The sequence below is a fragment of the Odocoileus virginianus genome, chromosome 26 (assembly GCF_023699985.2).
Source record: "Odocoileus virginianus isolate 20LAN1187 ecotype Illinois chromosome 26, Ovbor_1.2, whole genome shotgun sequence".
NCBI lineage: Eukaryota > Metazoa > Chordata > Mammalia > Artiodactyla > Cervidae > Odocoileus > Odocoileus virginianus.
In genome coordinates, this window is record NC_069699.1 from 45,346,475 (window position 1) to 45,370,610 (window position 24,136).

Here is a 24,136-nt window from a genome sequence, read left to right on the forward strand (position 1 = left end):
ACACATGGAGGAAATGTCTTCCCTTCCCTTTGGTTCACAGCCGAACGTGGGTCCACTGATCCTGCGTTTCCTCTGGCTTCAGCCTGACGCCGATACAAGCAAAGGCAGCCCGTCTGTCCACGGCCAGATCCGCAGTGCTCAGCCAACCCTTGGCACGTAGCTGGCTCTGAAGAAATGTCTGTTGATGAATGAATCTTGGCTCCACACACATCTTTGATACTCTAGGTTCTGGCATCCAAATAAATGTTTCATTGAAAAAAATTCTGCATTTATTTGGTGCTAAGGTGGCTCCCAACACATGGCCAGGGTCACTGCTGTTGCTGTTCACTTCAGAGCCGCCCTGAACCGGCTGCTGCCAATGACTTTGGTGACCAGGCGAGGGGGTGGTTGCCTTTTAGGGTCCAGGGTAATCATCTTTGCAACATCCTCAGCTTGTGGGTATATGAGAATGCATTTCAATCTTACTAGCTGACGTCTGTGCTTGAACTTAAATTTCTATTAATAGAAACACTGCGGTTTTTACATTTACTCATCATTCAACATATATCCCAGGGATGGGGGAGCCTGGTGGGCTGCCGTCTATGGGGTAGCACAGAGTCAGACACGACTGAAGTGACTTAGCAGCAGCAGCAACATATATTGACTAAGCACATGCTCTGGGCTCATGTGGGGTGAGACCATGGGATCCAGCTGTGGCCATGAGAAATCTGGCCACTCTGGGTCCCGGGGGCCACCGTCAGTGGAACTAGCACACGATTAATTACAGGGTCCGTGAATGCTCTGAGGAGAAGTGTAGGGAGCTACAGGGACAGGGCTGTCTTGATCTGGAGGCTGGGAAAGCTACCCAGAGAGGAAGCTGGGAAGCCAACTCTGAAGAGTGAGTAGGCGTCAGCAAGTGAAAAGGAAGGGGACATTTTCCAGACAGAACAACCTGGGCAAAGGCCAGATGGCCAGAGAGGCCATTAAACCCTGAGTGCTCACTGCAGCCGAGTTCCCGGGGAGGCTGGACCAGAGTACACAGAGGCCATCTGGGGGCCAGCAAAAGGGAGGCATGGCAGGTCAAGCAGAACAAGCAGGAGGCCAGAGGTGACTTTGAGAGGTCCCTCGCTGCTGCTGGAAGTCAGTAAGCTAGGATTTCACAAACCCGAAGTCTGGAGCCAATCTCGCTGATATGGCCAGGGAGGCGGGTTTTTTTATTGCTCTCTGTCATCTCCTCCTGCTTGTCCAGACCACTGGCTCTCAGAGGCAGCGGCCGGTCGGTGTCTAACTCATTTCTGAAGGCCCAGCAGCCATCACAGGGCCAGACATACGGCAGGAGGTAAACAGAAGCCTCCTGAGTGAGGGCGCACACCGACCTGGCGCCCCACCCATCTGCCCAGCACGGCCCGTGGGACTGCCTGCCAGGCCCTGACTCTACCCACTAGCTCATGTCCTCGGCCGAGCAGGGCCGGGCCCTGCAGGACGTGCTGGACAGCAGGTCACACATCCAGGAAGCGGGCTCCGTGCCTTTCCTCACGCTCCCACGCTGGCCGCCAGCCGGGGAAGCTCCAGCCCGGAAGCCCTCCCAGCTTCAGGCTTAGGACTGCAGGCACCACACTGGGGCCAGATCAGACCCAGCCTTGGCGGGCTGCAGAGGCCGAGGGTCCTGCCTGCCAAGACCACCCGGGGCCCCAGCGTCACCTCACATAGCCAAGGTGGAGACGAAGTTCCGGGTCGGGTAGAGGACAGAATACAGGGAACCTTGCATGGGACTGGAAGGGAGCAGCACAGCCCACGCAGGGAGAACTGTCCACCAGGTAACAGTGGGCCAGTTCAGCACAGGCGGACAGGAAGCAGTGAGCTCTCTGTTCCAGGAGGTGTGCAAGCAAGACCAGAAGTTGGAGGAACCCCCAGGTCCTCTCTCCTCCCTGCTGAAAGAACCCCTCACCAACCATCCTCTCACCAAGGAGCCCCAAAAGCCACCCCTCCTGCTCCCAGGGGACCACCACGGTGGCTGTGTGGCCTCGGCAACCCCCGCCCCCCACCTCACTTGCCTCTTCTGTGACACAGGCGTGGGCGAGCTCAGGAGGTATTTTCCTTCCATTCTCTGCTCTCAGCACCACACAAGGATTGCATTTATGCCTGACATCCATAATGATTTTCTTCTAAAACAAAAACATGAAAAGTTCCAAACCAATTAGTGAAAGCACAGGAAGGCACCTTGATTTCAGGACACAAAGAAATACCATCAGGCTCCCATGTTTTCCTTGTGGTAAAACACTGCTTCTTCAAAGGCCCTAGGCTGTCTGGAAGAGGGGGGAGACCAATGTGGGAGGTCCCAGGACCCCCTCATCTGCCCCCACATCCCTTTATACCTATACTGGAACCCCCAGGGTAGGGCTGTGGGTCCAACACACACACACACACACACACACACACACAATCCTCTTCTATTCCTGGGATCACAGGTCTCCTCTCCCCTTGTACTTCTGATGAAATCCAATTCCCAAGCATGACTGACAAGGCCCCTGGATCTGAACAAACCAGTGCCTCCACCCACTTCTTGACGCTCTCCCTCACTCTCTGCTGCTGGCCTTTGCACTTGATGTTCTTTCCTTCCGGAATTCTTTTCCCCTGGCTAAGGACATATGCTTCTTTTGGGACTCAGCCTATATACCCCTTCCTCCAGGAAGCTCTCCCTGACCACATCAAGGGTTCCCAGGGCCACTTGGGAACAAACAGCCCCTGCCACAGGCCTGCTCATCCTGACATGTACTTCCTGGTCACATGTCTGTCACTTCCACTGCCGCTCAGTTTCTCAAAGCTCAGCACAAGGCCTGGCACAGAGAAAGTGTCTAGAAAGTGCTTGATGAATGAATGACTTGATCCCCCAAGTGCCCTCAGAATAACGAACTGGCCTTAACTAGATGTTCTGGGTCTAAGCTTGTTGTCAAACCCCAGGAGGACACAGCCTCGCCCTGAGCCTCAATGTAGGTCTGAGACTGGGGCTTCCTGCACCCTGGGGTGGGAGGGTGTGTGCGCCCAGAATTCTTTCCTAACGTGGTCCTGTTATTTAGGGATGGGTCAACCGAGAGCCCTCTGAGCAGGAAGCAGGAAGGAGAGCTGGCCCTCTGTTCTCCTACCCAATCCCCAATTTGGAGGACATGCAGCCTGTAATTTGGAAGGCTAATTCGGTCCAGGGATGGAAGGGAGTGCTCTGTGTGCTGAATGATGCCACACCCTCCCAGGGGAGGAAGCATCCTCTCCTCTGCTCTCAGGCACAGGCCACGCTGCTCCAGTGGACCCCAAGGCCTGGGCGGAGCCCCCAGAGCACTGGGTAGACAGCCCTCAGCCAGAGGAGAAGGAGAGAGGGAGAACCCTGGGGTCCAGTCCCCTTGGCCACTGACTGCCCAGACAGGGGTTACATTTGTCAGCGGGCCTCAGACATCCAAAAGAACTAGTGGGGGGAAAAAAAAAGAACTAGTGGTCAGCAAGGACCAGGGTCTGAGAGTGCCCCAGACAGCCACTCCAGAGAAACAGCAGGGAGATGGGGACTGTGAGGACTCAGAAGCTCAGAAGCCAGGCTCCCCAGCGATTCCTCGCTCCTGCCGCTGTCTGAGCCCAGTTACAGAGTCACTCAACATCCCTCCAGCATGGTGGGCAAGCATGCTGTTTCCAGTCGCTGAACACTGTTCACCTCCTCCCCTGGGAAGCCCTCTCTGACCACCAGGCTGGATCAAGAGCCACTTCTGGACTCCCACTGTGCTTCTCACTTCACGGCACTGGGTGTTTTGCCTTAGAGGCGCCTCCCCCATCAGAACACGGGCTCAGTTAGAAAGGGCTCAGAATATGGGCCTGGTTGTGGTCACCTTGGTGGCCCAGAGCACTGCCCAGGGTCCGGTTCAACAGAGAGGGTATGACAGGACAGGCAGAGAGGCTGCTCCACTGACTGCTGTGTGGCCTTGGGCCAGGAGCGGCACTTCTCTGGGCCTTGGTTTGCCTGTCTGTGGACCACACACACGGCAGGATTTCAGTACTCAATGAACATGTGAGTGAATGAATGAGAAGCTGGTCTAGATGCAAATCAAACCCTCCACAATTTCTCTCCTCACTCAGGTCACAAGGCTCTCTGCCCAGGTACATGCCAGCAGGGGCTGCCACTGGCTTTGGGATGAGGTGGACAGAAGGCCCGGGGGATGGTCACGGCTGGTGGGACCTGCAGGGGAGCTGACAAGCTGGAACCTTGATGGTGATGGGGGACAGAGCCTTGGGGCGAGGGCATAAAGACTTCCAGGTGATGGGTGAGGTCCCAAACACACCTGGTGTTTGAGGACCCCAGCCTGCCTGGGGGCAGCACCCCGGCCCCAACTCACCCACACCCCAGCAGCTTCTCCCAAAACTTCTGCTCAGCTCTAACCGTCTGTCACCGGGGCTGGTGATTCACACGCTCCGCTCCTCTTTCCTCTTCCTGACTAATTATAACTCCTGCGTGTTTTTCCCCCTGGAAAAAAATGTCTTCTTAAAAAAATATATCCCCAAGACAGCAGTAATTAACTTAGTGAGCACCAGTGTGCAATTGAGACAGACTCTGAGGACGGGAAGCTCCCAGGTGTGGGGAGAGGTCTTCTGTCCAACAGTGGAGGGACGTGGGTGGGACACTCGACGCAGCAACAGCTGAGCCTATCCCCTACCCCACCTATCATGACTCTGGGGACCCTGGGGAATTACAGTCACAGGAGCAGTCATGGGGACTCTATGGAGTACCTCTTTATGCTGGGGACAGTACCCGGTGCCCACCAAGTGCACGGACATTCCCTCCTCTGACACCTGCTCAAGTCAGCCCTACTGGTTCCAGAAGACACAAGACGAGACCCTGCCCAGAGTCCTGAACCATCAGTGCTGGGGTGAAACGTGAGGCCTGTGGCACTGGCAGTTATGTGTGGTAGGGACCATGGCCAGTGGCCCAAGCAGAGGGAGGCCAAGGGCCATGAGTCCCTCAAGGGACAGGCAAGCATAGGCCCCCCTGGTCTGTCTCCTGCTCAACTACCTTCTGGGAATCACAGTGGTTCCCCTAGAACTTTGGCCAGAGTTGAGACCACAGGAGTTGTCTGAGCACTCGGTGGGACCCAGTGAGCAGACGGCAGAGCAGATGTCTGAGCAGGTGCCCCAGCTTGGTGGGGAGAGGAGACACTGCCAGGACTGGGTCCTAGAGCAACAGTGACAGAGAGGCTGGGACATCTGAGACTGGGTCCGGGAGCCAGACTAAGACAGAGAGGGGGCAGAGATGGAGACTAAAACAAGAGAGACAGTCAGATCTGAGTCAGAGCCCAGAGCATGAAGACAAACCCAGAGAGAAGAGACAGAGACCCAGGGCAGGGGACTGAGCCCCAGACCGAGCAGCAGAGACAGCTGAGACAGGAGAGTAGCCCAGACCCAGTGTGGCCAAGGGGCTGGTTCAGTCAGAGAACCAGAGGCCCGGGGGTCTAGGAAAGAGCTGGGAGAGAGGGAGTGTTGAAAGTGAGAAAAGAGAGGTGGAGGCCCAAAGCCTCGCGTGGTCAGGCTCTGCTGGTGGGGGCCCTAAGGACACGGGGTGGCCCTGGACACTGCAGGCCTGGCATGGGAGTGGGTGCATGGGGCCTCCTCATCTCTCATCAATCCAGGAGGACTGCCTGGGGAGGTGGCTCCAGAGGGACAGAGCGCGTGGGCATCAGCAGAGTGGAGGGGCCCGGATCAAACGAGCAGGGGGGCCCATCCTGGGAGGAGTCCCCTGGTTCAGGCTCTCTGAGGTGGCCCGCCTCCCATCTCCACCAGCACAGAGGTAAAGAGCCTCCCCAGAGGCTGAGGAAAATCCAGGCAAGGCTAAGGCTTCTCTTTTTCTCCCAGGGAAGGGAAACCCTGGGGCTGTCTGTGTGGTCAGCCTGAGCACAGAGGCCTCCTGCCTTGCCCTGTGGAGCCGTGCACCTCCCAGACAGGACGGGGAGGCAGGCAGATTCACAGCTGCCCCCTGAGCCCAGGACATGGCAGCCTTCCCTGGTGTCAGGCTGGGACAAGCTCCCACACCTTATTCCCCACCATCCTTTAGGAAACACATCCCCTCTACCAGCCGCCACGGGGGATCTGTCCCCCTCCTCAGATTTCTCAGGCAGGGCCAGGTTTCTCTCAGCTTAGGACAGGGCTGTGCTTCCTCTTCCAGACCCTCAAGAAGGGCCCGTCTCTCCCCTCGGACCCTCCAGGCTAAAGGAGGACCCTGCCCCCAGGCCCGTGGCATCACTCTTGTCTTCACACCCCAGGAGGTGTTGACAGCCTCGCTAACCACAGGCAGACCGCCCCTGGCTCCAGCCATCACCTCCCCCAACTCCTCTGGACACCTGATGCGGCCGCTGCCTGCCCTGGGTCAGGGCCCAGTGCCCAGGACCCGTGAGCCAGGCAGCTGTCGGGATTTCCGGCTCAGGGGGCCTCCAGGGCTGACACCTCCCAGTCACTTTCTCATCTGGGCTCTCCCGGCCAAGTCTCTGCTCATCCGGGGTCGGCTCTGGATCTTGGAGCATCTGTCACAGGAAGGGAGGGGGACACAGCAGGGAGCGGGTGGCCTCAGGTGGCCTTGACCCCAGAAGACTAGCACAGGCTCCTGGATGTCCCGTGAGCCCCAGGAAAGAGGGAAGAAGGTCGGTGATCACTGGGAGCGGGGTTCACCAATGCAGGCCCTTCATTCTTTGGCCACCAGGGTGGGCCGGGAACACTATGGTGATCAGGGCATTTTGATGGAGATATCTGTTTCATGGATCCCTGAGACAAACCAAGAAATCTCTTTTTCAGTGACATTAACAGGGGGCAACACGACTCCAACAGGGGTTTGGAGTTCTGACAGACCGGGTCTGTCCAGTTCGGGCTCTGAGGAGATGACCAAGCCTCAATTTGCTCATCTAGAAAATGGTACCACCATTTACTTACTGCTGAGAGAATGCTGCGAATAATCGAGATTCACACATGAAGCTGAAGCATGAAAGGCTCTGCTTTCGGCGCCCAGATCCCACTGGAGGCTCCCAATTCCCCACTCCCCAGGGTCCCCTTTCTCTTCCAGGCCTCTCCTAGCAGAAGGAGACAGGCGGCCAACCCTCAGCCTCCAGCCCCTCTGCAGCCTGGGGCAGACCAAGCTGAGGTCAGAGGGGAGGGAGAAGGCCCAGGTTGGGGCAAGGAGCCAGGAAGGCCAGATCTGGTCCCCTCCTGGGTGGGACCACTGGCAAGCCCCTCACACCCACCCTCGGGGACTGGACTGGCTGCTTGCCTTCCTGCTCCAGCCTGGAATCCTCAGGCCATCCCAGGGCTCAGTCGCCCTCTGCACCCCCATGCTGGCTCTGGCCCCCTTCCAGGCCAGCCTGACCTTTGGCCCCAGCTCCTCTGACGAGCAGTGAGGGAGAACACGGGGCCCACCCCCATCGCAGACCGTTTTTAGCCCCCAAGGAACTCGGCGTCCTCCCAGCAAGGGTGCGTGGGTCCCAGCTGGGTATTAATAGCTCAGCCGGGGGAGGTGACCGGGACTTTCACAGCCAAAGCCTGGAGGCCTCGCATCCTGGGCGGGCAGGGCCGCCCTCTTGTTGTCCACTTGTCCTTCACTGGCTCCCCACCATTCCTGCCTCCTAGGGGTTCTCTCACCTCCCTCCAGCCTCCGACCCACCCACATGCCTGGTGCCCCCCCACCTTGTTGAACCCCCTGTGCTGCCCTGTGGGAAGGGGGTGACCTCTGAGGTCAGGGGTGGGTGAATGGCCGAGGCTGGTTCGTGACCAGGCCCCGTGGGAGATGAGAACAGAGTGGCCTGTGATAAGGCTTCCTCCCTGGCACCCTCTCCTCTGCCCGCTGGCCTCTCATTCCTGCTTGCCTCCTCCACCCCAGCTCCCTCACCGGCTGCTCTGTGGGCTTGTCCCCACATCTCCGGCCACGCTGGGCCTGGAATGGAGAAGAGGCGGGAAAACCCAGCTGACAGAATGGAGGCCCAGACAGTGCTGCCTGCACGCGGCTCAGGGCAGGCCGCAGCGGCCTGAACTAGCTGCACAGCCACCTCTCAGGGGCAGCCTGGGAATGACAGGGCCCTGGGGCATGAATGGGGATGCAGGGCTTTGCCACAGTTCCTCTCGAGACCCCTACTCAGTGCCATGGAAGCATCTCATACACGCGCCGTGACCACTGCCCCTTACTCTGTTAGCTTATCTACCCCTACTCCAGGGCCTACAGTTCGGACAGTAGAAATCAGCAACACTGATAGAGCGTGATCAACACAGAGGCAGGGGCGTGATCATCCACGTTTCAGAGGTCAGCAACCAAGGCTCCCATCCTGAAGGCAGGGGGCTGGGACTGGGGGCCAGGCCCCCAGCCTTGCTCTAGTGGCTTTGCATACAACATCCTGTCTTATTTATCACAGGGATCCCTCTGTTGCCATCCCACCACCGGTCACTTCCAGGACAGAGTTAGGACAGTTTCTGAGTCTTTGCGGACTTCTTTCTCAGCTAGCCATGGCCTTCGGCACTGGACTGATTCCAACCTCTAACCTCTGACCCTACCTCAGTCTGAGACCTGACCTTGACCTCAGACTGAGCTTAGCTCTCCATTTTCATGAAGTTCTGAGTCACAGCCCCTACCCTCTGACCCCTGACTCCAAGCCAAGTCTGGACCTCTGGCCACTGGACAAGACTGATGCCTGACCCTTTGATTTCAGCTCCCGTTTAAGTCTCAGCCCTGAGACCCAGGTTGACACCGGGCCGCCACCCACTGGTTCCCACCCCAGGCTGAGCCCCCAGGCCAGCTCCGGTCCCTGCTTGCCTCCCTGAGCCTCAGTCCTGGACTCACCCCAGCTCCCAGCTTCTCGGCCTGGAGGAGGCCCTGCACGCTCCTCACACTCACTCAGCCACCCCCACGCCGAGTTTTGAAGCAAGCTGACACAAGGAGCACATCACACCGGGTGATTTATGGCTTGGACTAGCAGAGGCTGGAAACATATGCTATTTCTGGGCTGGAGCTTGTTGTTTGGACCACGGAGAAGCAGAACCCACGGCAGAGGGAAGGGAAACAGACGGGCAGATGGGCCCTAGTGCACACAGACACCACGTGGTGGGCCACAGGGGCCCTGGGTGACCTGGGGCTGGGGCCACGCTCTTCCGGAGCAGAGGGGCAGGTGCGCCCACACTTTCCAACCCGGAGGAAACCAACGACAATAAATGGGACACTCCCCTCAAGTCCTGCACCTAGTTTTCTTCCTAGCTGCAGAACCCACACTCCCAGCAGCTCAGAATGGAACTGGGTCCAAGTCCCGGCTCTCCTCTGCACAGGCTGTGAGCCCCGGGGCGTGCCGCCTGGCCTCAGCCTCCGACAGCGTCAGCGACCCGAACTGTAAGATGGGGAGGGGACACTACCTTCCTTGTGGGGTTTTCTGAGGACACACGTGGAAGCAGAGGCCCAGTACATGTCTGGCACATGGCTACAGCTCACAAAGGAGCAGCTACTAATATTTTATCAAAGATCGAAGTCCAGCCGTTCCAACTGGAAGGTCAGTGGCCTCTCACTTCCGCTCCCACCCTAGGGCTCCTGGGGGACACAGTTTGGAAACCCTTGACCTAGATTCTGGGCTGGCCATAGGACCAAAAGTAGCATCAGCTGATGATTTACAGGAGCCGGAACAGCATGGAATTTGTCAGCATGGAATTAGGTCACAGAATTCTTGAAACAGAGGAGCCACAGAAGCCAAAAAACTCAACATCTGAAGGCACAGTGATCTCCTGGGCCAAGAATGGTGTGGACCAACCAAGAAAGAACAGAGCCCTCCCTTGGACAGCAGGCTGCGGCACTGTCTCATGTCCTGGAGTGTCCTGGAGCAGGTGGAGGGCCTCCAGCTCCACCATGATCTACACAGCCCCTCATCTCCTGGAGAATTCCTGCTTCCCCATCGCCATTCTGCTCAAGTGTCCAGAAAGTCCAGCTGTTCCCGGGTCCCCCTCTCCCAAGCTGGATCACCTCTATGACTCCTCCCAGGACTCCCTGCCCAGTAGCGGGTCCCTAGGCTGAATCTCAGAGGGCCACCTCTGCTGCCTACCCTCAGCCGCCAGACACTCTGCAGAGTGGGCTTTGGACACACCGACCACTCTAGGCCCTGCCGGCTCTGGGCCAACATTTCCTCAAGAGTGTAGCAAAGGAGCTGACCAGTGGGTAGAGGGTGAGCACCTATGCACTGGGAACCCACTGTTTTACCTCCGTCATCTCTGATTCGGGAAACAGAGGGTTGGACCGGAGGACACGCCCAAGGCCACACTGCTAGGAAGTGGCAGGGGGCAAGATCTGACCTAAAGCTCCTGCCTGCCCTGAGAGCAGGGGCAGGAAGTGAGGTCCCAAGTGTGGGTGGGCTACCGCTCAGCGAGCAGCCACAGAGACCTACAGCCCCCAGCGCACCCCGAACCCCAACTGCTGGCAGCTCCCAACCTCCACCACAGCTGGCTGAGCCCCCCCCCAACCAGTGCCATTCCCACATGACCTTTCCAGGTGGCTAATGAGGGCCGGGGCACCACTCAATAATTGGCCTCATTAGGCGGCTGGGGCTGCCCAGGGGATGGGGTGGCGGATGCTGGGCCCCGCGGGGACAGGCCAGACAGCCTCCCGTTAATTACCTGAAAAATCAGACAATTAGGCCTCCTGCCACCCGCCTGCCCACGTCCTACTGGCCCCTAATTACCGATGACTGCTGAGCAGGCCGGGAGTGACCTGGATTTGGAACGGGGACCACTCACTGCCATCTCTCCCATCCCCCACCCTGTATCCATCACAGGCTCTGGAGGTAGAGAGCTGGGGGGAGTGTTCTCAGGGAGCTTCCTGTCACCTCATTCCCGGACCCTGCCCACCCACTATCTCTCCTGCCAAGGGCAGCTCTGGAAGAAAGGAGATGGACACGTGGAGCCCTGGTAGCCCTCAGGGAAAGATAGGTGGACTGCTGGAAGGAGGGGTGAAGACCCAGAGACTGGAGTCCAAGAGGTGTGGGGGCTGGTGAAGAAACTGACCTCCCCTTCGTGCCTGGCTCCTCCAGGGAGAAAATGCCAGACTGTGTGCAGGAGTGGGAATGCCAGAGAGAATGAAGCTGAGAGCCCTCCTGGGGAGGGCCCCCTAGCCCAGGCATGGGGAACCTGGGCCTGATCTAGGGGAGTGCTCCAACTCAGGAGAGCTAGACCTAGACAAAGCATGACCAGGGTACAGCTTGTGGTGTTGCAGGAGGTGTGAAGAGAAGGGCTTGGCCCGGCTGGGGCGGTCCTGGAAGGCCTCCCAGTGGCCATGACGGTTAGACGGAGCCAGGTGGGGGTGCACTGCTGCAGGCGGAGGGAACAGCACACGTGAGGGCCTGGAGGTGCATCCTTTTCTGCTGAGAGCAGTGACAGAGAGGCAGGGTGCCCCTCAGCAAGTACCCACCAGGCACCAGGCCATGGAGAGAGGGCAGCTAGGCTGGCCCTGCCCCAGGAGGGCAGGGGACGCGGGCTGGGGGCCGGGGAAGCAAGCACAAGCCAGACAGACATGAACCCCAGGCCTCGTGCAGCTTACAGTCCTGCAAGGTATGTAATGTTCCTGTTGTTGTGTTGTGTGGCAGATCACCAGTGTCCGATAAATGATGGATGGTTGGATGGATGGATGCACGGCAGACTAACACCCGCCCCACCCAGGTGAAGGTGCAGACTTGAGACAGAGCCGATCTGTTACTTCCCATCTTTGGCACCCTTCGCCTCTGTTTGTCATGTAAGAGCCCTGGGCCAGAAAGAGGGGGGATTCCCCAGGCTCTGTACCTCTCTCCATTGCATTTGACCTCCCCAACTGGCTCTGGCTCTCCCGGAAGCTGGGTACCCTCCCCCGCCACCAACCTTGCACTCCAAGCCAATCTGACCTTCACCTGCTGAAGAGTGAGGGAGTAACCTTGTGGGACATTCAGCTGGAACTGGACACCTTGGGGGGGATGTGGGTCCAAGGGTTGGGACTCCTGGATGAATGTGACAGTGTATCAGTGAGAAGAGGTGGGGAGAGGGGCTCAGCCCCCACACCTCACCCACTTGGGTGGGACTTTTTGAGGGAGAGGTCAATTACCTCTTATTTACTTCTTTAAGTATAGTATTTGATTAAAGTAAAGGAATGTCTGTGACAATAGGTAATATCATAAGGGGCTTTCTTGAGAGTCCCTTGGATGGCAAGGAGATCCAACCAGCCCATCTGAAAGGAAATAGACCCTGAATATTCATTGGAAGGACTGAAGCTGAAGTTCCAATACTTTGGCCACCCGATGCAAACAGCTGACTCAGTGGAAAAGACCCTGATCCTGGGAAAGATTGAAGGCAAGAGGAGAAAGGGGCGACAGAGGATAAGATGGTTGGATGGCATCATTGACTCAATGGACATGAGTTTGAGCCAACTCCAGGAGAAAGTGAAGGACAGGGAAGCCTGGCATGCTGAAGTTCATGGGGTCGCAAAGAGTCAGACACGACTTAGTGATTGAATGACAACAACAAAGGAATGTCTGTGACAATACATAATAACCTAATGAATGCTGGTGACCTACCGTGCAACACAAGAACAGGATCAAAGTGCACCTCGCGAGACTATAAGCACCGTGAGACCTGGGGTTCACGTCTGTCTTGCTTGTGCCCACCTACCCTGTCCCCAGCACCCCAAACAGCACCTGGCATCCTATGAGCCAGCAATAGGTTTCATCAGGGGAATCTCCGGGTGTGTGACACCCCTACCTGACTCCTACCTCCCCCAGTGTACCAAGAATGCTCATTTATCACTTTTGCAAGAGCTTGATCATATGCATTTGAACGTCTAAAACAGTACTGTGTAGTTTCACCCTGGTGGAGGACTTGATAAAAATGGCTTTGAACTGAGTGTAGTTTCCTGCAATTTGTGTTCTTCCCTCTACATTATGCTTTAGGGTTCACCCCTACTGCTGCGGGAGGTGCGGTTGATTTCTTAATTCTCCTGTTACTGGATGTTTGTGTTGTTCTTAGCCTCTCCTCAGGAACAGAGCTGCTAAAAACATCCTGGGGGGTGGGTTGTATTATCATTATTGTTAATGATAATGTTCCCATCCCGCCGGGGTATACACTCCCTCTTCCCTCCCCGACCCCCCTGCACACATGGACCCTTCCCAGGCACACTGGTGCCCAGGAACGAGGTGCTCTGTGACCTGAGCCAACTCTAGAGTGGGAGGGGTGGGTCGGGGTAGGGGTCCCTACTACAGCTACATGACACTGTGCATCTCACATCTGGATCCACACCCATGCACCCCACTTCAACTCAACTGCATAAGTGCATCTGGCTCCATGTTCAGAACAAGATGAAATGAGAAAACAGACTGTGCAGCTGGACAGTCCTTGGTTCAAAGGTCCAGTCCTGTGGTCCAGTGGCTAAGACTCCATGCTCCCACTGGAGGGTGGCCCCGGGTTGCATCCCTGGTCAGGGAACTAGATGCCGCCTGCCGTAACTAAAAATCCCACGTGCTGCAACTAAGACTTCTCGCAACCAGATAAATAAATAAGGTCTGGTTCATCATGCACAAGCCCTAGGATCCCGGGTGAGTCACTTCTTCTTTCTGAGCCTTGGTTTCCTTGTGTGCAAAGTGAGGGTGACTTTAGGACAGAAGGTTGCAGAGCCCCGCAAGTGCTGAGAGGTGAGAGGTGGGCAGGGGTAGTTGATCTTTTCCCTACTCCACTCTGGCTCCTTCTGCTCTCCATCTAAGGGGACTGCCAGGGCATCCAACCACCACCCCTACGGATAAGAAAGCTGAGACAGAGCATGAAGGGCCCCCACCCAGCGCCCCGGAGGTCCCAGCCCATTCCTCCTGCCGGGCTGACTGGCCCCCCCCACCAGTGTGTTCCCCACTGCCTCTGCCAGGTCTGCACAAAGGACAGCCATCAGTCCCCTCTCCGCCATGAGACCCTGGCCCCGCCATTGAGCCTCCTGCGCCCTGTCTCCTGCTCTGTCTCGGCCCTGGGGTACAAAGCTGGGGAGGGCAGAGAGGGCAGCATCAGGCAGCCAGCAGGGCTGGCAGCCCATTGTGCAGCCCAACCTCAGGCTCCTTCCTGGGCCCCACGGTGACCTCCCCCGTCCCATGGGCACTGGAGCCCCCACCCTCCCGGACCAGCCCGCCTTCATGCGGGCACCCCAGGTCCTGCTGGCTTAGGGCCTCATGGATTCTACCACAGCCCCCAGCCTGCTTGGAGGGGTGGTCCCATGTAGGCTGTCACAGCCCTGTACCCAGGGGGTGATGGGGGAGGTCTGATGCCGCCTCTGCAGACAGACGGAGGAGGTGGGGCCGCGAGAGGAGGCTTCGGCTTGCCCAGGAGTCTAGTGCTTCATGCTGCAGTTGCACCCAGCTTTTGGATAAGGATCTGGGGCTCCGTGTCCCACCACAGGGAAGGCGAGAGGAAACCAGGAGCGCCCCCTGCTGTCACTGCTTGCATTCAATAGCTCAGAGCTGAGTGGAGGGAGGTCTTCAAACACAGACTTCCTGCTGGAAGGAGCCCGCTGGGGCTACCCAGCCAGACTGGCCCCCTCCGCGGTGCGCGGCCAGAGATCAGGGTCAGCTTTCACCCCCAGCCCTGCTCCGGAGCTGGCCTGAAGAGAAGTGGGTGAGACAGGGCCGTTCCCTTCAGCCCCCCGCACCCCTTCCCACCTGCCAGCAGCGCTTTTCTCCTTCTCCTCACAGGGAACCCCCTCCCGGCTGCAGCTCTATTCCCTCCAGGCTCCCGCCCCCGCAGGCCCCTGGGCCCCTCCTCCACGCCGGGGGCGGGAGCACAGCAATTCGAGTTATTTTTAGCCAAGCCGCATCCTCTAAGAGACGCAAGTCAAGGGGAAGCCGCCCCCGCGCCACCGGGAGCTTCGGAGCTTCTTGCAGAAAAAAGATGGGTTAAAACCAGTGCTTGGAGGACTCGCGCCAGTCAGACAGGGCCAGCGCTGTGGCAGGCGGAGCGAAGCCCCTGGGTCTCTCACCCACAGCTGGTTGTTAGGGGTGGCCAGGGGCCCGCACGTGCCCTCACTGCCTCAACTCAGCCGTTGTCCTCAGCCGCCCTCTCCTGGCTCCATCCCCACCATCATCCCTGCCTGCTGCTGGGGGGTGAAGAAAGCATCTGGGGAGCCATCCCCACTCTCCCAGCCCCCTCTGGGCGGGGTGCCCTGGGGGTGGGCAGCCTACATGTTTCCAGGGGAGATTTGGGGGTCTGGGAGAGAGCTGGGTATCACCAGCGGGGCCTTCTGGCCATTTCAAGCCTTTTCCCCAGGGGCTATCAAATGGGACAGAGCCCCATCGGCCAGGCCCTGTGAGGGTAACCAGAGCCTCACCATAACCCACAGAGCAGTAGGTGGCACGCTCATCCCTGTCTCACGAGGTCACGGAGCTATAAGCCAATGGAGCTTTTGCTCAAGGTCACCCAGCTGCTAAGTGTCAAGGCAGCAAGTGGGTCATGCCCTCCAGCCTTCACCAGTGGACAGACGGTGAGTGCCTGAGAATGTGATGACCCACTAATGAACAAGAGTTGGGGGGGGACATGGAAAGGAAGGACGGAGAGCACTGCGGAGGAGGGATGCTGTATTGGGACCCACCTGCTGTTGGAGACCACAGCACGCTCTCCCAGAGGCTCGCTCCTCGGCTAGGATGTGGCCCTCCTTTTCCCAAGCTGTCATCGTGCGTCTCCGGCAGCATCCAAGACCAGCAGAGCTTCCAGGAGTGGCCTTGACAGAGAAATAGCTGTGCGACCCTGTGCAAGTCACTTTACCTTTCTGGGCCTCTGTTTCCTCACCTGTAACATAGAATTAACAGAAGAAGCCAGTTTGCAGGTGTGGCGAGGACCAACGCACAGCTCCTGGCTCCCAGCCCTAGCAGAACGCCCCTTTCCTGCCCTGGCCCTGATTTAGGACACCCACTGTGGGCCAGGCTTTGGGGGTATGGCGACAGCTCCGGGAGGCCCTCATCAGCTGGGGGCCAGTGCCAGAGAGCCATGGGGAGCAAATGCCAGCTTGAGCCTGCTCGGCCCACAGCCTCCCAACCCCACCCCCACCTCTCCCTGACCTCACAAGGCCGGCTGCCCCTGTGCCCCAGCAGCCCTCCTCCTCTCCCAGGAAGGCTCCAGAGCCCCTCTTCCAAACTGCAGAGGCTCCTGCCTAGACGGACTCTCTGTTCTGCATCCTGGGGTGCTATGCCCGCAGCTTCCTCCTGTCCCAGCCCTCAGGTTCTGCACCTCACAGATGCTCCAGGTGATCCTGATAGTAGCCCTGGGCCCGCAGATGAAGGATTTCAAGCTCACAGGCCCAGCCACTCATCTCCCAAGTGGAGCCAGGGGTCATTCTTTCTGTTTGCTCCATCACAGAGAATCTCCCTCCAGGCTGTGGGCTGACCCTGTTTTACCTGGAGCGGGGGCGAGTGAGGGGCAGATGCTGGGAGTTTGGGGGATTTGCCCAAGGGCCCAGAGCTTGGAAAGGGCAGCACTTGGGCCAGAGCGCTTCTCGCGCAGGGGCTCTCAGTGGGACCTTGTGGGTTCCAGCTCTCCTGTGCTCCTCCTCGGATCCCCAGCTCCTTGCTGCTCTCTCTGGTTTCCCTTGTTCCTCCCTAATCTGGGCCAGGCCTCCTCCCTCCCTCACTCCATTGTGCCCTGGAGCCGGAAGTGGGTTTACTGAAGCGCTAAATGGGGAGCAGGCAAGGCAGGCCCAGAGCCTTCCCCATAACCACCCCAAACCCCACCTCCACACCATAAGGCACAGCCCTCCTGGTCCCCACTGCCTGCTCTTCAAGCCAACAGTAAGGATGCCCCCCTGCCCTGCCCCGCTCTGACCACCCCGGTTCTGCCCTTGCCACATCCTCTCTGTGTGCCTTGGGCAAGTCCCTGCTCATCTCTAGACTTCAGCTTCCCTACCTACAGGCGTGGAGAGGGGATCCCGGTGATCTTCAAGACCCTTGCCCCAACGCTGGTTTTCTCATCCTTTCCAGGGGCTCCTGGGTCGCAGCCTCTGTGACCTGGGAAAGAGTACAGACTTTGAGAGTTGGGGGTTTGAAATCTTAGGGAGGTGATTTCATTCATTCATTCTTCTTTCATTCAGAAGAATTCTTGCAAAGGCCACTTCACCCTTCCCTCTTGCCCCTTAAAGAATCTTCCACGTGATCCTGAGCCTGGGGTGGCCCTGGGACTCAGCCCCTGGGCTGTAACAGGGGCTGAGAAAGGAGCCCTCCCTACCCCAGCTTCTCTTTAGCCCCAGCTAGAAAGGTGTGCACAGGCTGGAGGGGCATCCAGGCACGATGGGGCTCAAGGAGAGAGAGGACCTGGAGAGGCCACAGTTGCCATGGCACTGCAGTGCTGGCTCCACTGGAGGCTGCTAGTGGGGAAGGAAAGGGGTCCCTCCCAGCCCTCAGCTTCATTCTTCCTTTTCAGATGCTCTTTCTTCACCTCAGACACAGGGCTGAGAGTTGGAGAAGCCTCTTAGGAATACAGTTCTGCCCTGTCCGGGCCCCTCTCATGCCCACCTATTCCGTCCCTCCCTTTCTGGCAGGTCAGGCCTCCGTGTGGTTGAGCATCTCCACCTTCACACCCGGCCAGTCCCTGTGCCTGAGACCCACAGAACCAAGCCCGGCCCAAGCGGGCAGGAGAGGAACCTGCCCTCCACCACCACCACCCCCTCCTTCCTAGGCATCTTCTGGGAGGGGCCAGTGGATCTGAGCGGAAGCAGGGCCAGCACAGGGGACACCCCTACTCTGAGCATCTGCTGGCTGTAGAGGCCAAGGTTTCTCCCAGGTCACCTGTCAGTATCGCAGGGTTTCCTTCATGACCACATACCATCCCATGTTCCTCTGGTCCTGGGGTGGGGGCCTCTGGACCACAATAGCTCTCCCAGGTGGCGCTAGTGGTAAAGAATCTGCCTGCCATTGCAGGAGATATAAGAGATGCGCGTTTGATCACTGGGTCGAGAAGATTCCCCTGGAGAAGGAAATGGCAACCCACTCCAGTATTCTTGCCTGAAGAATCCCACGGATAGAGGAGCCTGGCAGGCTACAGTCCAAAGGGTCGTAAAGAGTCGGACATGACTGATGATTTAGCACAGCTCTCCATTTGGCCATGGGACCTCTAGCAAGTCAGGCCCAAGGATTCCATCTCCTCGTCTGTGAAATAGGGTGATGAGAGCCCTGCCAGCTCCCAAGGACCCTGGGAGGCTTCCTGCCTGCTCAGCATCCCCCCACTGTCACAGGTGGAGAGACAAGCTCTTGAGAGGTGAAGTCACTCCACTGGGGAGCAGCAGTCAGAATTTGAACTCGTCAGATATGGAAACCTATTCCTTTAACCCCCGATAGGCATAACCTCCAGTAACTCGGATGTAGACTAGCACGGGCTGCCCAGGGACACCCACATGCTCCACTTTCTCTGCCTTGATCCCTCTTTGGGATCAAGGTATAGGTGGGACACCCTATACCACCACCAGGAGCCTGGAGCCAGTGAAGACTCAACTACACAGAGAACCTACTGAGAATGGGTGTGGGGGGGGCTGGTGGGGGTGATGGGTGCTAGAAGCTGGGGTGTGAGAGGTCCTGAAGGCTCAAAGGGCTTCTTCCCAGAGGGCTGCTCCAGGCAGCAACTGGCGGCCCCATTCCATCCGCGGTCCTGTGCTGCCCCCATGTGGATGACAGGCTAACATTCTCGGCTGGAGATGTCACATCACGTCATGGCCCGGAACTCCCCAGAGGGAATATGTGGCCTGGGGCTGTGAAGGTGTCTCAGTGACTGGAGGAATGTGCTACCCCCAAGCCTCTGTGGCACTTATCTTGTCTCTTCCTGACAGATCCTGGGCTCCAGCCTGGCACTGCAGACTGCCCACCATATTTCCTTTTTCCAGGAGCTTAGGACCCTAGGCTTTTGGAGGAAACTGAACTTGAGAGCTATATTTTCCAACCCTCCATCCCATATTTCAACCTCTATTCCCAGTAATTTCTCATAGCTGAGAGCTTGTCACTCTGGGAGCCTCCCATGGTGTGGAAGAAATTCTGATTGCAAAAATGACCCTGATCCATGGAGCTGGTATTTGCCTCCCTCAGCCATAGCTCTGCCCTCTGGGGCCACAAGAACCAGATGGTCTCTCATAGGAATTTTCAACCAGATCCAAAGCTTAACCCGGTGTTCAGGGGCCTCCTCTCCGACTCCCAGTCTTCTCTCCTAAAATATTGTGGTTCTGACGAGCCACTCCAGTTCCTCCTATCTGGGCACATGGCAGTCTCTGTCCTTCTGTAACTTCAGGACTGAGTGGACCCAGCACCCCTGAGGACTCTGGTGGCCCTCCATCCTGAACCTTCCTTGGAACCTGTGCTCACTGTTAGCATTCACTTGACACTGACATTTTCCCTTAAGTCATGTCTGCCTCCTCAGGAGCCTTATGGGGAACAGTGTGGCTGGAATGAACAATGATTAAACACTTAATGTATACTCAGCACAATGTTCAGTGCTTTATTCCAATTATCTGGTTTAACTGATAAAGGAAAGGGAAGATGAGTCAAAGAAATGGAAAGGTATCCCATGCTCTTGTGTTGGAAGAATTGATACTGTTAAAGCAGTCATACAACCCAAAGCAATATACAGATTTAATGTGATCTCTATCATATTACTCATGACATTTTCCACAGAAAAAGAGCAAATAATCCTAAAATGCACAGGGAACCATAAAAGACCCAGAATTGCCAAAACAATCCTGAGGAAAAAGAATGAAGTTGGAGGCATAACCCTGCCAGACTTCACGATACTACAAAGCTACCATAATCAAAACAGCCTGGTGTTAGCACAAAAGCAGATACATGTATCAATGGAACAGAATAGAGAACTCAGAAATAAACCCGTATACCTATAGTCAAGTAATCTTCAACAGAGGAGGCAAGAATATGCAAAGATAGTCTCTTTAGCAAGTGGTGTTGAAAAAGTTGGACAACCCCATGTAAATCAATGAAGTTAGAACAGACCCTTACTTTATATGCAAAAATAAACTTCAAATGGCTCAAAGACTTAAATATAAGACATGACACCATAAAACTCTTAGAAGGGAACAAAGGTAAAGCATTCTCTGACATAAATCATACCGATATTTTATTAGGTCAGTCTCCTAAGGCGATTGAAATAAAAACAAAAAGAAACAAATGGGACATAAACTTATAAGCTTCTGCACAGCAAAGGAAACCATAAGCAAAGTGAAAAGGTAATCTACAGACTAGAAGAAAATATTTGCAAACAGTGCAACTGACAAGGGGTTAATTTCCAAAATACACAAACAGTTCATACAACTTAATATTAAACACACAAACAACCCAATCAAAAAGATGGGCAGAATACCTAAATAGACATTTCTCCAAAGAAGACATACAAATGGCTACCATGCACATGAAAAGATGCTCAACACTACTAATTATTAGAGAAATGCAAATCAAAACCATGAGGTTTCACCTCATACAGGTCAGAATGGCCATCATCCAAAAGTCCACAAATAGGGCTTCCCTGGTGGTCCAGGGGATAAGAATCTGCTTTACAATGCAAAGGACACCGGTTCAATCCCTGGACTGGGAAGATCCCACATGCCACAAAGCAAATAAGCTCAAGCACCAGAAGTACTGAAGCCCACGAGCCTAGAGCCTGCACTTCACAAGAGAAGCCACCACAATGGGTAGCCCACGCACCACAGCTAGAGAGTAGCCTCCACTCTGCAACTAGAGAAAAGTCTGGGCAGCAATGAAGCACAGTCAGAAATATAAGAAATAATTTTTTAAAAAAGAACTGACTTGTCTCTGTGAACTCCCTCCAGGCTGACTGATGTCTTGCCCACTGATTCAGCCATCTGCCTGGATCTGTGAAATATTTACGTTTAATTCTGCAAACATTTATCAGGTCCCCACAGGTACCCTGGCACAGTGCCAAGCACAACAAAAATAACGCCAGATGTCCCTGACCCTGTACATTTCAATAAGTAGGCCCTAGTGGATCCCACTCAGGCTGTGGGTTGGGTTGTGGCTGGACAAGGCCTGGACAAGACCACACCTCTGCAGGCCACAAGGCTCAGGCGCATCACACCCAGTCCCACCCAGACCAAGGTTTGTTGGGTCACAGGGGCCTCACATGTCTGTCTTGTGCCCAAGGCACAAGAGACCTGGCTGACAGACATTCTGCTGAGTCCAGCTAGCAGCTCTGCCCAAGGCTATGCCACAGAAGCCTCCACACAGACAGAGGGTGAGTCCCTGGGGGAACGGCTGAGGGCTTCACGATTTTTTTGTTAGAAACTCCTTTGACATTTGGTGATGTTTATTGACCTCCTCTCAGAATAAGATTTTTTTAAAGCATGTAAAATAAAATAGGATTACAAAAGGTTTTCATGAAGAGGAAAAGATGTCCACAGGTTACAACTGAATGAATAAAATCAGGTTACAGAAGATCTTGTATAAGCTCTTTGTACATTTATGAAGAGAAAAAGAGACAGATTGGGAGGGGAGAATGAAAAGGAGGAGGAAGAAGAAAGAAGAAAGAAAGAAAGAGGGAGGGAGGAAGGAAGAAAGAGGAAGAAGAAAGGAAAGGAGGAAGGAGAGAAGGAAAGGGAAAAAGAAAGGAAGTAGGTAGGAAAATTCTCTCTTTATACCTATGGCTGGCCCTACCATCTTTTCCCACTATGAAAAGCATGGCAGGCCAATGGCTCCTGATCATGGTTCCCTTTAGCCCCCAAAATGGTCCCCTCAGATCACAGCTAAAGCTCTTCATCCTTGTCATTGGCTCCTCCCTCGCCCTTCAGCTGGGACTCTGCCCTGGGCCCATCCCCACAGCCGCTCCAGGGGTACTGCATGGCCGTCATCCACCTCTGAATCTGCCTCCTCGTCCGGCTATGGCTCTCTGCTCACTGCTCACTCTGCCACTGTCAAAACCTGGCAACAAGTCCTCAGCGTGTGTCTGTGTGCTTCCCTTTCTCAAGGTGTGAGAGTCAAAACCTTCTCTTCTGGGAATTCCCTGGCAGTCCAGTGGTTAAGACTCAGTGCTTTCACTGCTGAGGGTGTGGCTTCAATCCCTGGTCAGGGAATAAAGATCCCACAAGAGGTGCAGTGTGGCCAATAAACCCCCCAAAACCAAAAAAAAACACCTTCCCCTCTTTGCCCCAACTTCCGGCCCCACCTCTCCCACACTCTGGGGCCTTGCACCACCCCCATCTCCTGTAGCCCCCACCTCTTCCCACCAGCTCATCCGCCTGTTCTCAGCACCCATCAAGGACTTAGCTTCTGTAGAGACACCTTTCTTCCTGGCCTCAACAGACTTTTTTTTCCTTCTCTTAAAAAAAAAAAAAATTGGCCATGCCACACAGCATGTGAGATCTTAGTTCCCCGACCAGGGATTGAACCTGTGACCCCTACAGTGGAAGTGTGGAGTCTTAACCACTGGACCGCAAGGGGAGACCCTCAATTGTTTCTTTGATGCCACCCCTGGAGCATCTGAGCCCACTCTTCATTCTCCTAACTCAACCTGCCAGATTTCTCTCCCTTTTCTCAGGAATGCTTCAATAAGGAGTCGCCTGTGCGTCGAGCCCCCACATCCTCCTTTCCCTTTCACTCCCCAACTCTCTGCAACATGTGTCTGTCAATCCATGAACTTGCCTGCCAAGGAGTGCAAGGAGTGTCCATTCAGGGTGGTCGGGGGCGGGGGGGGGGGGGGGGTCAGTGGGGGAATGGAGGGTTCTCAATCTCCTGTTCTACATCAAGTGCTGTGCCAGGCAATGGAAAATGACAGTGACCAAACCAGTCCTGAACTCATGGTGCTTGAGCCAATGAACACACATACACAAGTAAATAAAAAAGGTAATTAGAGGCTGGGAAAGTTCTATGAAGGAAGTAAACAGAATGAAAGGACAGAGAGTAACTGCGGAGATGGGGCAGAAGTTCTCTATTTTAGATAGGGCAGTCTAGGGAGGCCTCTTCAAGTAAGCACACCATCCAAAGAGCAGGAAGAAGGCAGTCCACCTGGAGTGGATAGCAACTGCAAAGGCCCTGAAGCAGGAACAAGTATTTGTGCCTGGCAGGAAAGAAAGAAGTCCATGGGGGTGGAGAGAAGTGAATGATGAGTTGCCAGGATTAGGGGAGGTAAAGAATTCATCTCTAATGCAAGGGGAAGTCCTTGCAGACTTTAAGTGACAAGATCTGATTTGTATCTTAAAAAGTACCCTCAGGGACTTCCCTGGCAGTCCAGTGGTTAGGACTCCACACTCCCAGTACAGAGGACAGGGGTTCAACTCTTGGTTTGGAGGAAGATCTCACGTGCCGCATGGTGCGGCCAGAAAAATAAAGAGAAGTGCCCTCAGACTCCACTGCTGTGTGGGAAAAAAAAAAACAAACAAAAAACTGTAGGGGTAAGGCGTGACAGGGCAGTAGAGTTATCAGGAGGCAATGTTTACTCATTTTGGGTATCAACAGACATATCACATTCAATGCATCTAAAAAGAAAACTTCCAGGATTAATGTATACGTATAGCTGAGTCACTTTGCCGGGCACCTGCAACTCCTCTCACAACACTGTTAATCGGCTGTACTCCAATATAAATTTAAAGTTTTTTTTTTTTTTAAATAAACACCCGAGCCATTGGCTCCCTCAGAATAAAGCAACAAGACCCCTGTCTCTCCCCCATTCTTGCCCATTTCTGTAGAAGGCACGATCTTCAACTGAAGGGCTACACTGGCCTTCTTTGTCTCCCCAACCTTCTGCCTCCTAAGCCCAGTCTACTGTCTTTCTTTATCCACTCCTATCCACCTTTCGAGTCTCCACTCAGCTCCAGGTAAAGTCCTGTCCCAGATTCCTCACAGCTCTGCCTCCTCTCCTCTGCCCCCTAGAGTTCACTCTCCACACAGTAGCCAGGGGTACTTTTTTCGGCACACGAATTTCCTGTCACTTCCCGCCTAACGTGTGTTCCTCAAGGATTCCCGTCGCCTTCAAGACCTTTAATGAGACCTGAGACTCAAGTCCAGGAAAAATAGGAGGCAAAACCTGAATGAGCCGGCCCGGCTTGTTAGCCTCGCCTTCCTGTCGAGATTGTATCCTCCGGGCTTAGGAACCTTTCTTCACAGCGTTGAGGGAAGCTTTTCCAGTAGTGCCTTCCTGCTGCGAC

The 24,136-nt window shown here is 55.5% G+C and overlaps 1 long non-coding RNA gene across 1 annotated transcript; it reads right to left on the reverse strand.

The window, feature by feature from the left end:
* Positions 1-254: 254 nt before the first annotated feature.
* On the reverse strand, positions 255-24,103 carry LOC110125288 (uncharacterized). Its single transcript, XR_002310011.2, has 5 exons — positions 24,016-24,103; positions 16,900-17,000; positions 15,593-15,789; positions 4,353-4,480; positions 255-2,144 (listed from the first exon to the last, which is right to left on the reverse strand). It is a non-coding gene; the product is annotated as an uncharacterized lncRNA (long non-coding RNA).
* Positions 24,104-24,136: the final 33 nt, after the last annotated feature.